Source organism: Nomascus leucogenys, chromosome 18, assembly GCF_006542625.1.
Source record: "Nomascus leucogenys isolate Asia chromosome 18, Asia_NLE_v1, whole genome shotgun sequence".
NCBI lineage: Eukaryota > Metazoa > Chordata > Mammalia > Primates > Hylobatidae > Nomascus > Nomascus leucogenys.
The window spans coordinates 24805679-24815254 of NC_044398.1; the positions used below are offsets into that span (position 1 = coordinate 24805679).

The 9576-nt window shown below is 46.6% G+C and overlaps 1 pseudogene; it reads right to left on the bottom strand.

Annotated features, from left to right (window-relative positions):
* Nucleotides 1-2223: 2223 nt before the first annotated feature.
* On the bottom strand, nucleotides 2224-6617 carry LOC100597670 (annotated as a pseudogene).
* Between the last annotated feature and the right edge of the window lie 2959 nt (nucleotides 6618-9576).

Below are 9576 nucleotides of genomic sequence, written 5' to 3' on the forward strand. Positions count from 1 at the left end.
TGTAAAAGATTGACAAGATATTAATAGCCTTAATTTTTTTTTTTTTTTTTTTTGAGTTGGAGTTTTGTTCCTGTTGCCCAGGCTGGAGTGCAGTGGCACGATCTTAGCTCACTGCAACTTCTGCCTCCCAGGTTCAAGCGATTCTCCTGCCTCAGCCTCCTGAGTAGCTGGGATTACAGGCATGCGCCACCATGCCAGGCTAATTTTTGTATTTTTAGTAGAGACTGGGTTTCACCATGTTGGCCAGCCTGGTTTTGAACTCCTGACCTCTGGTGATCCACCTGTCTTGGCCTCCCAAAGTGGTGGGATTATAGGTGTGAGCCACCACGCCTGGCCTAATGTCCTTAATTTAGAAAACACCCTTGCAAAGCAGAAGGAAAAAGGCATACATTCCATTTGGAAAATGGACAAAAGGCAATTCACAAAAGAAGAATATGAATAAAAAAGAAATGTTTATTTTTATTTTTATTTTTTTCTGAGACAGGGTCTCACTCTGTTGCCCAGACTGAAGTACAATGGCCCCATCTTGGCTCGCTGCAACCTCTGCCTCCCAGGCTCAAGCAATTCTCCTGCCTCAGCCGCCCGAGTAGATTACAGCCGTGTGCCACCACACCTGGCTAATTTTTGTATTTTTGGTCGGGACAGGGTTTCACCATGTTGGCCAGGCTGGTCTTGAACTCCTGACCTAAATGATGCACCCACCTCAGCCTCCCAAAGTGCTGGGATTACAGGCATGAGCCACCACGCCCTGCCGAAAGGTTTACTTTCAATAATAAACACAGAAATGCAGATAAAATAGAAAAAAATTAAATACCTTTTAATATCTCCTGGGTTACCAACAATTTACTTTTTTGTGTGTCTTTTTTTTTTTTTCTTTTTGTGGAGAATTGAGATCTCGCCATGTTGCCCAGGCAGGTCTCAAACTCCTGGACTCAAACTAGCGTCCTGCCTCTGCCTCCCTAAGTGCTGGGATTACAGGAGAGAGCCACTGTGCCTGGTCAGATTATCAACAATTTAAATAATGATAACATAAGCACTGTAAACAAGGACTTCATATATGTAGAAGACAGTCAAGGCTTTAAAAATATGACCTGGAAATACTGTCTCTAGAATTGTTTCTTTTTTCTTTTTTTCAATAACTGGTTTTTGCTTTATTCTGTAGTTCACATAGGACAATCCCAAATTCCACACTTGGTTTTTCTCTTCGGTCTTTGTTATTCTTTCACTATCTATGTCAACAGAGACCGTTTCTCCCAATAGCATATGCAGCCTCATCCAGGACACATAGGCCCTCAAAGATCCTAGCCCTCTAGCACTGCCACCTGGGCCTCCCAGGTGACTGCACCCATGCCTGTGCTGGGGCTCTGCCCTGGTCCTGTCACCCTGAGGTGTCCTTAGGGCAGGAATGCCAAACGGGCTCCATGTGATGTACCAACTCTGAGTAAATACAAGAGGCTGCCTGGGGCTGAGGGTTGAGAGACAGTCTGTGTCTGGCTTCCATTACAAAGAACGCTGTGATCCATGAGCAATGCCTGCCGTGACAATACCCATTAGAGGTACCTGGAAGGGTGTGGGGTTTGGGGGGAATGGGCTCAGAAAGGGACAAGGTGTGTGGCCCATCCTTGCCGTAGGTGGTTGTTCTGCTACCCAGGCTGTGCCGTCCCACCAGCCAGGTGGCTGAGGAGGAAGTCAAGGTTACAAAGTTGCAAGTGGCTTCCCCGTGGCCTGCAGGGAACAGCATAAGCCCCACGCTGGATGGAGCTTGGAAGGGTGCACACACTAGGCCCCATGGGGGTCTGCGCACTGCAGGCCACGCGGGCATTAGCTCCAATCCTCTCCACTGGGGTCCGTCTCATCCAAGCAAAGACAGCTGGCTGGCCTCAGAGCGTTATTATAGATTTATAGATGCCACTAGGAGGTAAAATATTTTTACATGTCCCGGACGCAGAAACGGGCTGTACCTCTGGATAAACTTTTAGAAACTTTCCATCCAAGCCAAAAGGATATATCTTCTAGGTGTTACCAAGAAACCTAAACTGAGTAAAAGGACAGGCTTACTTTAATCAAGTTCCAGAATGGGGTGCATGGCTTTGAAAAGCACTTTGTAGCAGAAGATGCAGGGGTGTGTGTAAAGCAAAGTTTCTAGAATACACTAGAGGAAACAGATGCAACCCGACTTGGCCTTTGTTCCCCTGGATGCTGCTCTGTCCCGGCAGTGGGTGGTTACTGGGTCCAGCTGACTTTGGGGGTGTCGCGACGCTCCGTGTGTGCGTCCAGGTGTCTGCTGAAGTCTTCCTCTCTCTGCTTGTGGGTCTGGGATGCTTTCTTCAGGATCCTTCCATTTGTCGCTTCTCCTTCACTTTCTCCTGGGCTGGGGTCAGCTTGTCCAGGCCGCACCACTTCTCCTCATTCTTTTTGCTTGTTCCCATCTCTTCCTGAGTTGTGCCTTGTCTTTGTGCTTCTTTTTCTTCTTCTGCTTGGTCACTCCAAGCTCTGTGATTCCTTTCGGCTTCAGGGGTCCCTTCTGGACCTGCTTGTAGGCCCCCAGGTCACTAGCCTGCAGTTCGGTAGGTAGCAGAATTTTTTCTGGAGAAAAGATCAAGCAACATATGTAGAGATTTATGTCCAAGGATGTGCATCGTAGAATTCCTGAAAAAATATATATACATAGAGGCAGAATCTCACTATGTTGCCCAGGCTGGAGTGCACGCCCAAACTCCTGGGCTCAAGCAATTCTCTTGCTTCAGCCTCCTAAGTAGATGAGAGTATAGGTGTGTACTACCATCCCCGGCCAATTTTTTAATTTTTTTTGTAGAGATGAGGCCTTGCTGTGTTAGCCAGGCTGATCTCAAACTCCTGGCCTCAAGCGATCACCCTGCTTTGGCCTCCCAAAGCTCTGGAATTACAGGCATGAGCCACAGCACCTGGTCCTTAAAATGTATTTCTTAATTTTTATGTTTTTTATTACATGTATCTGCTGATTGTTATTTTTTTTTTTACTTAAAATATTTTTAATGGAAATATTTAAATGTTCTCCAACATGGCAAAACCCTGTCTCTCCTAAAAATACTAAAATTAGCCGGGCATGGTGGCATATGCCTGTAATCCTAGCTACTTGGGAGGCTGAGGCACGAGAATCGCTTTAACCCTGAAGGTGGAGGTTGCCGTGAGTCCAGATTGCACCACTGAGCTCCAGCCTAGGTGACAGAGCAAGACTGTGTCTCAAAAAATACATATACATATATATATATATATATATATATATATATATATATATAAATGTTCAGCAATAGAAGACCACTTTGGTAGGTTATAGTCCATATGTAATCCCAGCACTTTTGGAGGCCGAGGTTGGGAGGATGGCTTGAGCCCAGGAGTTCAAGACCAGCTTGGGCAATACAGTGAGATCCCATCTCTACAAAAAATGGAAAATTAGAAAATTAGCCAGGAATGATGGCATGCACTTGTAGTCCCAGCTACTCAGGAGGCTGAGGTGGGAGGATCACTGGAGCCCAGAAGGTCGAAGCCGCAGTGAGCCATGATTGTGCCACTGCACTCCAGCCTGGGTAACATGCCAAGACCCTGTCTCTAAAGAAAAAAAAAGTGTGTTCTGACTTGGTAAATATTAGAATATGTAAGCTGTTAGGCCATGAAGTCAGAGCTGGATTTAAACCTATCTCTTCTTAGCTGCGTATTGTGAAACAATTCCCTTGACCTCTCTAAGCTTCAGTTTCCATACCTATCTATTTTATTTATTTATTTTTTTCAGAGGCAATGTTTGCTACCTTGCCCTTGGCGGTTCTCCACCTCAGCCCTGAGTAGCTGGGACCACAAGCTCGCACCACCTTGCCCAGCTACCTTTTAAAGTTGTGGGATTAAATAAATCAGTTTCTATGATGTGCTTATAAACACAGTGCCTGGCATTCAATAAATATTCACTGCATATATATATAATGATTGAATACTAAATCTTGAAGTCAGTGATGCTAGCATGCAAAAGACATTTAATAAACATCTTTGAATAAATAAAATACGATGAATATGATAGGAGATTAGACTGAGAAAATTGTGTTTAGGTCAAAAAGAAAATTCGACCATAAAGTAAAGAGAGTTTGATTTTCTATGACTAATTAATGAACTCAGGAGGGAATGCCAAAGGATATCTTTTAAAAGTGTTTTGAACAGTAGCAGCATACTGAAATAAACATATATAGCCTCACAAAGTGAATTATTTGGAAGACAAAACGCATTTAGATGTAACCGTTCTATTAGTATGTATGTAGTTTTCTTTTTCTTTTCTTTTTTTTTAAGACGGAGTCTTGTTCTGTCGCCCAGGCTGGAGTGCAATGGCGCGATCTCGGCTCACTGCAACCTGTGCCTCCCAGGTTCAAGCAGTTCTCCTGCCTCAGCCTCCCGAGTAGCTGGGATTACAGGCACCCGCCAACAGGCCCAGCTATTCATTTCTTATTTTTTTATTTTTAGTAGAGACGGAGTTTTGCCAGGTTGGCCAGGCTGGTCTTGAACTCCTGACCTCAGGTGATCCACCTGCCTCAGCCTCCCAAAGTGCTGGGATTACAGGCATGAGCCACCGTGCCCAGCCAAAATGTATGTTGTTTTCTGTGTGGTAACTTTATAGCCATTCTCTACATGGCCCACTTCAAAATAGCCCTGGGAGCAGCCTTTCCTTTATTCAGCAAAGGCTCTCTGAGCCCCTAGGATGGGCTAAGCACTGCCACGGGCCCAAGGTCTTTGCCTTCATGGAGCTGCCGCTGTGGACTGTGCTGGGCCGTGATGGGGGACAGTGATGCAGTCTTGCCTCCTGTGGACAACTCGGGAGGTTCCTAGTGGTCTGGAAACACCCAGGACAGCCCTGAGCTCAGCTCCCGGAAAAGGAGGCATCTTTGGGCTCTGCCTACTGCATACCCAATTGGGAAGCCTGGGCAACTACGCTGAGGTTCTTGGCCTCAATTCTCCATCTATGAAATGAGAGCATTAGACAGATGACTTCAGAGTTTTGTTTGTTTGTTTTTTTAATCCTATGACCAGAAAGAAATTCACTGTGACCAAATACACACACACACAGGAACACATGCACATGGACACAACTGGAAAACATGCTCACGAATGCCAAGGCCACTCCCACTCTGAAACACATGGGGGATTTTGGTCGTTTTGTCTTTCTTTTTTTTTTTTTTTTTGAGACAAGTTCTTGCCCTGTCACCCACGCTGGAGTACAGTGGCTCAATCACTGCTCACTGCAGCCTTGATCTCTTAGGATCAAGAATTCTCCCACCTCAGCCTCCCAAATAGCTGAGACCACAGGCACAGGACACTATGCTGTCAGCTAACTTTTGATTTCTTTTAAGTAGAGATGAGGTCTTGCCATGTTGCCCAGACTGGTCTCAAACTCCTGGGCTCAAGTGATGCTCTTGCCACAGCCTCCCAAAGTGCTGGGATTACAGGGGTGAGCCACCGCGACTGGCCTGAAACACCTGTTTTTCTAGTGGAAAAATGTCTGGCAAGGAAGCAAAGTCCCTGGTTGCTGGTGGCTGCCAGCCTTATGGGATCTCAGGCAAATTGCATCATCTCTTTAGACCCTTTGCTGTAATGTAAGGCGTCTGACCCGATGATGTCTGAAGTCCCTCCATTGCTAAAATTCTGTTTTATAATCATTCCGTTCCATTCAATGGTCCTATATTGAGCACATGTGCCAGGCACTTTCTAGGCCCAGGGGCTGCAAAGGGGAATGACTTGTAGACCCCACCATTGAAGGACCCACCACCTTACTGAGTGAGCCAGCACGGGAAGCACAGAGATGGAGACGGGTATGTGTGGGCTTTTTCCGGAGCTGAACGTGCCTAAAGACCCTTTACTGAGGCCATGATCTCCACCTGGCTCTCATCTGGGCCTACGCCATTTTTGTAGACTTTAAATGGGCAATGAATATACTAGGAAACACATATTTCCACCACATTTCCACCCCTACCCCAGAGGGGTTTGTTTCAAGGGGGAGCGTCTGGTCATCCTATGCGGCCAGACTCTGCGTAGGGCAAGCTCTGGCAATAGGGCCAAACAATGCACGTGACAAACAACAAATGCAGAATACAAAATATAGCTAATTGCTGTGTTAATTATCTTACTCAAGTCTAAATGTTTTTCAGCCCTCGCTCTCCACCCCTGTGAGTTGTTTATCAGTTAAATTTTAAAATATTGATGTCTTGCAAAACATAATTATATTCCTAGTATTCCAATTCCTCATTTTAGACCCATGGCCATATCCATTTGGTCACTTTCCATCACAAGATACTGTTTGAATTGTCAGCCCAAAACCTCCCATTGCCCAACAAGGCCAAATGCCAACACGAAAAAACCCCACAAGCCAATGGAGTTTATTTCTAATGCCAGACACAGCTTTGAAATACAAGTTTAGACAGCATGAGAACTGGCCGGTGAATAATTGCTTCAAGAGCATCAGCCCTTTAAGGGCCCAAGGAGTAAACATGATCTTCCATGTGAGTAAAATGCAATGGCTGTGCAGAGAGGAGACATATGAAAGGTTTACCTTGGGCAGCACAGTCAAGAGCGGACTGTTTCCTTGCTCGAGTGTGAAAGCCCATCTATAAACAGCTTTCACAGCTCTGTGGTGCCAGACAATTGCACCATTGAAAGACGGGACTGTTAAGTGCTCCCCACTTCCAGGGATTATTCTGTGTGTCTCAGTAGAAGTAGGGTGCTTTGTCCTACTTCCCCTTTGTGTGAGTAAATGTCTTTTTATTCTAGGAGCCTCCATTCCTGCTCTCTGTCTCTTGCTGTTATTGTTTAACCTTATCGGCAGGAGGGAAGCCAGAGGCAGAGGGAGTCGGCCACAAAACCTGCCCATCTCAGTGCCTGGTGAGGAGGCATTACCTCTCTAGAAGTTGTTCACTTGCCACAGACCCATTCCTCAGAATGAACTCAGGATGTTTGGGATATAGTTTTCCTGGGAAGCAGAAAAGCCATCCAGGAAGGCATAGTGAACCACACGATCCAAAAAGGTTTATTGAGACCCACCACACAACGGCATGTTCTAAGCCCTGGGGAAAGAGCTTTGCTTATAGCCAGGTCCCTGCTCTCCTGGAGCTTGCTGTCCACGAGGCATGATAATAACACACAGATAAATACCTGGAATGTCAGGTGGCAGGGAGGGCAAGGAGGAAGGAGTGATCAGGGCAGGGAGAGATGCTGTTCTAGATGGGCCCCTCAGGACAGTTCCTCCGATAAGGCCATATTAGAATGAAGAAAGAGACTGAGTCACACAAATATCTGAGGTAGGAGGGCTTCAGGCAGGGGAAACAGCAATGCAAAGGCCCTGGTTTGGGGTGTGCCTGGCATCTTGAAGGACCCCCAGGTGGCATTTTAAGGAGCTGGTGACAGCAATTCCTCCCAGAGAGCCTCTTCCAGGAGACACTGAGTGAGATGGCAAATGAGAGGCTTTTCTAGCAAAACTGCTAGTGAAGGCCGCACATGGTGGCTCATGCCTGTAATCCCAGCACTTTGGGAGGCCAACTGGGAGGATCGCTTGAGCCCAGGAGTTCGAGATTGCAGTGAGCTGTGATCATACCACTGCACTCCAGCCTGGACAATAGAATGAAACCCTGTCTCAAAACAAACAAACAAACAAACAAACAAACAAAACAAAACAAACCTGCTAGGGATGATCATTCCACGTGAACAACTTGTTGATCCTGCCCATAATTAGAGCTCAAGTCTTCTAAGCCCTCCCCCAGAGTCTGCTCACATGTGTTTTCTTAGAGGCCAAAGCTGCTGAAATCCAAGCAGCCCCAAAGGCAAAGCCACAACAGGATGAAAGAAAGAAATGGGCCGGGTGCGGTGGCTCACACCTGTAATCCCAGCACTTTGGGAGGCTGAGGCTGGCAAATCACCTGACGTCGGGTGTTCGAGACCAGCCTGATCAACATGGAGAAACCCCATCTCTACTAAAAATACAAAATTAGCTGGGTGTGGTGGTGCATGCCTGTAATCCCAGCTACTTGGGAGGCTGAGGCAGGAGAATCGCTTGAACCTGGGAGGCAGAGGTTGCGGTGAGCCAAGATCACGCCATTGCACTCCAGCCTGGGCAACAAGAGTGAAACTTCATTTAAAAAAAAAAAAAAAAAAGGAAAGAAAGAAAGAAAGAAATGTCTGAGCCAGGCACAGCGGTGCGCACCTGTACTCTCAGCTACTCAGGAAGCTGAGGGAGGAGGATCACTTGAGCCTGGAGTTCAAGGCCAGCCTGGGCAATGTAAAAATTTTTTTTTATAAAAAGGTCCGGTCTTAAAAATATTTGTGAAGAAAACTAGGTCTTTGATTGCTTTCTGTCGATCACCTACTATTATAAACACTTCATGTATATTAGCTTTTATGTAGATGTGATTATCCTCATTTTACACAGGAGTCACATGAGCCTCAAAGAGAGGAAGCAAATGGCTCTAGACCACACGGTGCCAAGAAGCCGTGAATCGCCCCAGCTACTTGGGGAACTGAGGCAGGAGGATTGCTTAAGCCCAGGAGGTTGAGTCTGCAGCGAGCCGAAATCATGCCACTGCACTCCAGCCTGGGTGACAAAGTGAGAGAGAACCTGTCGTAAGAAAAAAAAAAAAAGCAGTGAATTGGGATTTGAACCCAGGCTTCCTGATTCTGGAGCCTGTATTCTTTCTACGGCAGAGCATCACCCCTGTGCGTCACGATGATATGCATCCAGTACCACGGAACCATTGCTAACCCAGCTTACAGAGCCCTGTCTGGGAGCAGACTACCAGCCTTGGTTTGTGGCTGCATGGGGACTCCCCATAGCTGGCAATTTGTTTATACAGAGTGGCTGTCACTTAATTCGGTAAAGCCTACATTTCCATGTCTCTGTTTCAAGTTTGGCGGAACCACAAACCTAGAGGGTGGCTCGCTGCCCCACCCTCAGCACTCTCCACATCTGAAATGCCATGGTGGGTGCTCAGACGGTGAGACTGAGGGGGGGTCGCCCAGCTTTTGGAGATACCCCCGTGTGCTTTCACAGTCAACCAATGCTTTCTCTCCAGAGGCTTCACTTCTGCACTAATGCTGCAGGTGTAGCTCTCACACCTGAAACGACACACAGAGGTTATCACTTTCCTTTCCCCAAAGAGACTTCTAGCACATGGAATCATGGAGCGTGAGGGTCAAAAAGGATGTGAAGTTCTTTGAGCCCAATCGTCTTCTGATGGTTCCCTCACTACTCCATCTTTCTGCCAAGCGGCCATCCTGTTCGAGCCTGAACACTCCTGTTTCCAAGGAGCACACTGGCTCCCGCCAGCTATTCTTTCTGCTATTTCATCTGGGCACCTCCAAGCAGCTTCTCTACCCTGTGCCAAAGTCTGTCTTCCCTTCGTCTCTACTCTGTGCAATTAACAGATACTCTTCCTGGGAGCTACATAGCACACCTTGAATACCTTCTATGTGGAAGCCAAACAATTGCTTTATAATTCTATTAATATAGCCTGCAGTCACAGCTTTTTTTCTTTTTTTTGAGATGGAGTCTTACTCTGTTGCCCAGGCTGGAGTACA